This window comes from Rattus norvegicus, chromosome 4, assembly GCF_036323735.1.
Source record: "Rattus norvegicus strain BN/NHsdMcwi chromosome 4, GRCr8, whole genome shotgun sequence".
NCBI lineage: Eukaryota > Metazoa > Chordata > Mammalia > Rodentia > Muridae > Rattus > Rattus norvegicus.
The window spans coordinates 82,904,822-82,911,899 of NC_086022.1; the positions used below are offsets into that span (position 1 = coordinate 82,904,822).

Below are 7,078 nucleotides of genomic sequence, written 5' to 3' on the forward strand. Positions count from 1 at the left end.
TGTCACACCCGAGTCACGAGGGGTCACGAGGGGTCGCACGGTCCAGAGCTCACAGCTCACTCAGGAGGAAAGGCGAGGCCTCACCTGAGCCTTCGCAATCCTCCCTAATCTCGAAGACCCTCCTCCCGCCACCGCCACCGCCAGCCTGGCTCACTCCAGTTTGGTTCCATGTTCTTTGTTCCCATCCAGGGGGCCATGCATTTGCTGTTCTTTCACTCGGAATGGTGGTTCCTCACTCCCTGCCCCCACTCCTTCTCACAAACCCATCTTAGCAGCCAGAGAGATCTTCACACGGGCGTGCGGGGTCCTCCCCTCCCCTTTCATGCTTGATTTGGCTTTGTAGGGCAGCATTTAATGCCAGGCTCCTTGTTATCTGTCTTCCCTTTGAGGCAAGGCCCATGAGCTGCTTCTGTTTGTTTGTTTCTGTTTTGCTTTATCCCACAGACGACTCCTAAGCAACCCAAAGAGGGCCTGGTGCATGCACAGGGTCCATAAAAACTTGGTGAGTGAGTTATTTCCATGATCAGGGACAGTGCATCAGGAAGCAGGAAGAAAAGACAGGGCATTTAATTATTCATGTCAAAGCCAAGTGCCCTATACCAGTAGGAAAGATGATATTTACAGAAAAAAAAAATTCTTTCTTTCCACTGTGCAGAAACTGCCAGGAGTTCGCCAAGAGGCAGATGTCAGACTCGGAGTTTCAACCCCCAAAAGGCAGCTGTGGAATCCTTGTCCCAGAGCTTCCTGACCAGGAGCGCAGACTTCAGATGGGCAAGCCGAGGTGAGCGTCAGAGAAGCTGGGCGGTGCCACAGTTGCAGTGGGGTTTTGTGGACATATCAAACCGGGTTTTTATTTATTACAAAATTAAATTAAGAATGAATTTAGTTCGACCAAAACTTAAAAACCTGAACGCAAAGTGCTTCTGGGTACATGTGAGTGCATGTGAGAGCGAGTACGTGTGTGTGTGTGTGTGTGTGTGTGTGTGTGTGTGTGTGTGTGTATGCGTGCACACATGTGAGTGTGTGTGTTGGAGGATGGTGGGAGAGACGAATCACACAGAGGTCAGGCCTGACAGGAAGGTTCCTTCTTAAAGTCTTATAAATAGAAGGTAATTTCTAAAATGTCAAGGGTTTCTTGGCTCAATTAAAATTATTTGTAGCACAAATGGTTGAGATCGGGGAGTGCTGTAAGCCGGGAAGATGCAGTCACAGGAGTAATAAGGGCCCAGGGTTCTTCTTGACAAGCATTATTCAAACTCCTGGGCTTCCCGTCAGGGCAGATGTTAGGGGTAAGAGAAGTGGCGCTGTTTCAGGTCCCTTTCTTCCTGCCTCCTTGGAAACAGCCACCAGCCATTTTGCAATCGAAACAACTTCATTTCCCACATCCACTGGGGAAGAAAGAGCCATGACCCAGTGCGTCCAGACTTAGGGAGGCTGGGAATGGCTCGGGTGCTCCAGGTCTGAGTAAAGCATCTATCCTTTCTAAATACGGTTTGGAATCTGTTCCTGTCATCTACTAAAGGATGAACTTTGCAAATACTATGAAGTCATCCATTTGGGAAACAAAAAAACAAATATCCTCTAGACCCAGCTTTTGTCATAGACAAATAGTTCCTTACACGGCAAGCTCAGGGGTGTTCAGGCGCAGCCTCTTGAAGTCCAATGAGGTGTCAATTCAAGCCAGAGGCATGATTATTTATTGTCAACACAGACTGTCATCACTTAAGGCCACAGTCAGGAAAAAATGGCTGATGATTGATACTGACAGCAATGATGATTGCTCTTGCAATAAGCTTAATTAAAATAACGAACTGCTATTGTGTGTGACTTACTTGGGACTCCAGTGGGATAATGTGTATGTGCCACAAGGAAGTCATCAGCCAGCACGGCGTTCAGTCCTGACACGAGCGGGAGCCCTGGAGGCAGTGAATGTGATTCCTGTGGTCCTTCCCTTCTGTCCCACAGGTCCTTGTTCCTCTCCACACAGCAGACACTAGACTTAGGGTGGTGGCAGGGTCCACTGGCTACTGGGTCTGCTTCAAATGCAGCCTGGCAGAGGGTCCAGAAATCGAAGTCACTCGAAGTCACTCTGTAATCAACTGGTTGTGAAATGTCTCTCGAAAAGCTTGCATTTGGAATCACATCCCCAGCTGATGGCGCTGTTTGGAGAGGTTGTAGAACCTTCCAGACATGGGGCCTAGCTACCTGACGGGCCATAGAGGTAGGACTTACTCAGGGTTGAGGGAGATCCCAGTTCCAGCCTAAAATCTTGGATTCCTGGCTACCATGGAACCCCATTCTCCATGCTTCTTCACCATGATGGTCTGTGTCCTCTAGAGCCCAAACCAATTCTCCCTGGTTAGAGAGGTAGCTCAATGGTTAAGAGCATGTACTTTCCCTCTGGAAGAACCCAAATTTAATCCCCAGCACCCATGTCAGGTGACTTCCAATTGCATGTACAATTCAAAACTGTATCTGCATTCCTGTGTACACGTAGACTTGCACGTAATTAAAGATAATTTTTTTTAAAGCTCGATTCTTCCTCCTTTAAGGTTCTTCCTCGAGGTGTTTTTTTCACTCTGAGGAGAATAGTGAGTGATTAATGCACTGTGAGATGTCAAATTCTGTTTCTGCCACACCTTCCTGTGGGTGAAGCAACAGAGCCCCCAGCGAAATCTCTTCCGCCGTCTTGGCAGAATGACCTGAGGCTGGTCTACATAACAACCCATCTTTTTTCCTTCCCACGCCTTTCTGCTAGCTTTTCCTCTGTCCCTTCAGCACCTGGGGTGTAGACAGACAGGGGGAGAAAGAATAAAAAGAAAAAAAACCCTGAAGTTCTTTAGAACCACCCAGAAGGCCAGCCTCAGACTGGGCCCTGTATCCAGTTCAAGTAATTGGTAAAGGCCTTAAAAACACAAACAGCCCTTCTCCACCGCGGGAAGATCAAAAGAACATTTACTCACTCACTTAACTCAGAAAAAATAAAACACCCAGTGCAAATTGTGGCCTTTTAACTATCTTGTGGGACCCCAACCCTAATCAGAGTGCAGAGGACTATAAACATCTAGGAAGGGAAGCAGACAGTCATTAAAATTTGATTATGAGCCTAGCAGTTCTGATACGGCTTTATGGGCTCATAGAAGAAAACCCTGTTACTAAGCGGCCACCTTCCCTGCAGAGTGGTCCCAGAGAGCGAGAGCAGAGAGAGCCAGCAGAAAATGCTGGGTGTGTCTTGCCTCCTCACATGTGGGAATGCGGAGGTGGCCAGGCCACTTCTCGGCTTGCCTCCTCTGTCAGTAGCCTCAGCAGAGAGTGTATTTTTTTCTTTCTTTTACTTTCTTCTTCCCCTCACCCTCTTCTGCTTGTTTATGAAACATTCATGATTTGCTAACCTTGGGGCAGAGGTGAATGGCAATGTTCACACAGAGTGTCACAGTAACTCCTTCTGATTCCTGAGAACAGGGGCTCCCTTCAGTCAGTTAGCCACTCGCTAGCAAATGTTTAATTGAGCATTTGCTTTGTACCAGGTTCTCTTCTGAGTGCTGAGGGTGTGACGATGGGCAGAAGAAAGATCCTTGTCTGGGTAGGGAGAGACTCATGTTCTACATAGGCCCGAACTCTGATCACGCTGAGGGTGGACAGACAAAAGGAGAGGAGGAAGTGTGTGAGGTGGGGTTCGGTTTCTGATAGGAAGTGACCTCACTGTGAAGGAGCTGTTGAGGGAAGACCTGAGGAAGTGCTTCTTAGAAAAGCCAGGACTGAAAGAAATAACAGGAAAAGTTAATAAAAGGACAGAGGGACCGGGCTGGCCTTCCTGGAATACTGCCCTGTGACCATCTCAGTGTGCCCACTTTTCCTGTGTCCCCTCCTTAATTTAATAGTGCCTCCTGTTGACAACCATTTGTTTACAAGAGGACCATCTTTACCCAGGTCAGTATGCATTAAGGTACCTGTCACTCTAACCCCAGAGTCTAAATATCTAAACAGCTCATAGAAGTCACTTTTAGATTCTGTGTTTTACTTTATTTATTTGGTGTTCAGAGTTAAACCTGGAGTTTCACACAGGCAGGCTAAGTAAATATTTAGCTTAATCTCAAGCCCTTCTGTTTTTCACTTTGAGACAATGCCTTGCTAAGGGTCCCAGGCCTCCCTTGAACTTGCAACCCTGATTCCAAATTTGTAGCACTGTGGAATTGCTGTCTCAGCAGCAGCAAGGCAGAAATTCACTTCCTGTGCCTATCTCCAGTCTGCTAGTCATTCTTGTAAGGGCGCTAGGCTTGGTATGGTTAGCACTGGGCTGGGTGTTTCTCAGGGTTGGGGGCACTATCCTGTGCACGTCCATGCCTCTGCTCACTAGATGCACAGAACATCTCCACTGTGCGATGCCCAAGATGATACAATGAGACTCTAGACTCCCCCACACCTATCTCTTACCATCTCGGCAATAGCAGGATCCTCAGTTTCGTCCTCTCCTGCCACAGACTATGTATCCACCACACAGTTTCTCTAGGGGAGATCTGATGCTCTGTCTATAAAAGCCTGCAGCAGCCTTCCAACAAAATCCTAACCATCATGACAGTATCTTGGACCCTTTACATAGCTTTAAGCCACCTGTCTAGATTCATCTCCCATGGTGCACTGCCTCAAATCGAATCGTCCCTTCCCTGTTGGGTCTGTTTATCTCAACATGGCCCTGCCTCTCTTGCCTGACATCTGTCCCCATCAGCCCTGACTTCTTCGTTGAGTTATCCTTCAGGGCCCAGCTTCATTTTCTCCTCTTCAGCTAAGTTTCTGCCAGCATTCTTCTCAAATAAATGGCGTCTGGAATGATATACTCATAGCTCCCAGATCACACTTCCGCTACTGTGTTGTGATTCAATCCATTCATCCATGCGCCCTGCAAATGTCTGTTAGGCGCATACGGGGGGCCAGGTACTCTTCTGCACTCCGGGGAGCTGAGCAAGTATGGCAAAAGGCTCTCTGTATTCTAGTCAGGAAGCTAGAAAATAACTGAACCAGAAGCTGGTTGAATGATCACGGTGCCAGGCTGGACACTGGGATCTGGTGATAGAAATGAGCTGGACTCATTCTGTCCCTGCTCTCGAGGAGGTTCTGGTTCTATAGGGTTGCAGGCCATAGGATGTGAGGCTACGAAAGCCATGGAGAGCCTCTATACATTGTGCCCAAGTGCGCAGTTCAATGGTCAAGGAGAGTTAGTTCATGGAGCCTGCTTGGAAGGCTTGTAGAAGGCTGCAATTTTGGAAATTCCGAGCAAGTGTCAGAAGAACCCTCTGAGAGGATTGGGACTTTGGCCAGTTACAAAGCTCTTGGGTGAGGCCCAGCCTGGGAAGGAAGAAAACGACCGTTTCTGAAATGCCAAGAAGGAATCCCATGCTAAGTTAGCTCAGGTCAGACAGTCCCTTTTGCTTCGGTATCAGTTGACAGCCAGTGGTGATTTATGCCCTTGCTACTTCCTGAATGCCTGCGCTCCTCAAGTGGGACTTCCTGTTGGGGATGGTGCCAAGGAAACGGAAAAACATTCTGCTTCTTCCTAGGATACGACCCAGCTGCACGTAGGCTCAGTCACATTTCCCCCGTTCTACCAGTTACTGACTGGACGTTCGTGTTCCCGTAAACTCATGTTCTAAAAACTGACCTTGTGTAATAGAGTTGGAAGCTGAGGCTCTGGGGGAGGGGCGTGAACATGGAGGCCCAGGAGCACAGTCAGTGCCCTTAGAAGGGACCGGAGGTCAGCGTTTTCTCCTTACAGCAAGATGTAGGCAAGAAGGGGCCTCTGATGATTATTAAGCCTTTACCAGAGGACACATCTCTTTCATTTTTTAATTTTTCCCTTTTATTAAAAAGATTTTTTTCTTACATATAAATCCTAATTATCATGTCCCCCTACCCAGTCCTTCCTTCCCCTTTCTACCTCTTTCTGCCTCTCATTAGAAAACAAATAGGCTTCTAAGGAATAATAATGAAATATAGTAAGATAACACATCTGAATCATACGAAACAAACCAACGGAAGTAAAAGAGGCTAAGAGAAGGCACAGGAATCACAGACCCACTCATTCGCACTCAGGAATCCCATAAAAGCACTAAACTGGATGGATATATATCTAGTAATGCAAGAAGAGAGAAGAAAAATATAAAAATATAAAAGTGGGTTTTTTTTTACTTTTTAATGATTTTTTTAAAGGCCTGAGATGACTTGTGAGAGAAGGAACCTCTGAGGTTGCCCCTGAGTTCATCTTCTGTTGGCATCTGCTGCTTCATACAACGTACCTTTAAGAGTAGTTGACAACGAATCTCTTGGTACTGGACGTTCTTCCCCAGGGCTGTGAGGAATAGACTCCTGTTGTCGAAATGCAACCTAGTTTGTTTATTACAGCAGCTCCAGTGGACTGACACTGACCTTGAGGGGCTGTCCAAAGGCCACAAAGCCTGTCTCAAGGGCTTTCCCCGAGCAGCAGGTAGAGCAGAATATATAAAATAGAAACCGAAAGCTCATTCCAGGAAATCAATGTTAAGTCCACATCACAACTCTATGGGCTCTCTCTGCCCATCCGTTTCCTGCGATCTGAGTTTTCATTCACTGACTCCCACCCCTGGTACTGCGACGTGTTTATGCTCATTCCCTTGAAATAGTTAATCTTTGCAAAACAGGGTTTCAAATGGGAGGTTTAAACTGGGGATCACTCAGTCCGCGTGCAGGTCATTTAAGAGCCCGGGGTTTGTCTTTGAAATATAGATTAACCAGAAGAGTTTGAGTTCAGCATTTCTCTATAATGTTGTTTCATTGATCCTGCTGGCCAACTGGATGTGGCTTCAGACGGATACCTAAAAATTAGTTTTAAAACTTTCCCATCTTTTATTATTTTATAACCTGTCAGAAAAATCGATGGTGGACTCTGCCCCCCTTTCAATGCTCAGTCTCATAGGAGCTGCCGGTTAACCGTGAGGAGGTTTCTTCTCTCCTTTACAGGGAGCAGTGGTCGAGTTCGGAGTGGAGAATGCTTTCATGGAGAGCCTTGGGTCTGCAGTTACAGACACATGCATCAAGTAGCTCTGGG

At 47.0% G+C, this 7,078-nt stretch overlaps 1 long non-coding RNA gene across 1 annotated transcript; it reads right to left on the reverse strand.

Moving 5' to 3' along the window:
• Nucleotides 1–4,001: 4,001 nt before the first annotated feature.
• On the reverse strand, nucleotides 4,002–6,506 carry LOC120102277 (uncharacterized). Its single transcript, XR_005503583.2, has 2 exons — nucleotides 6,291–6,506; nucleotides 4,002–5,343 (listed from the first exon to the last, which is right to left on the reverse strand). It is a non-coding gene; the product is annotated as an uncharacterized LOC120102277 (long non-coding RNA).
• Between the last annotated feature and the right edge of the window lie 572 nt (nucleotides 6,507–7,078).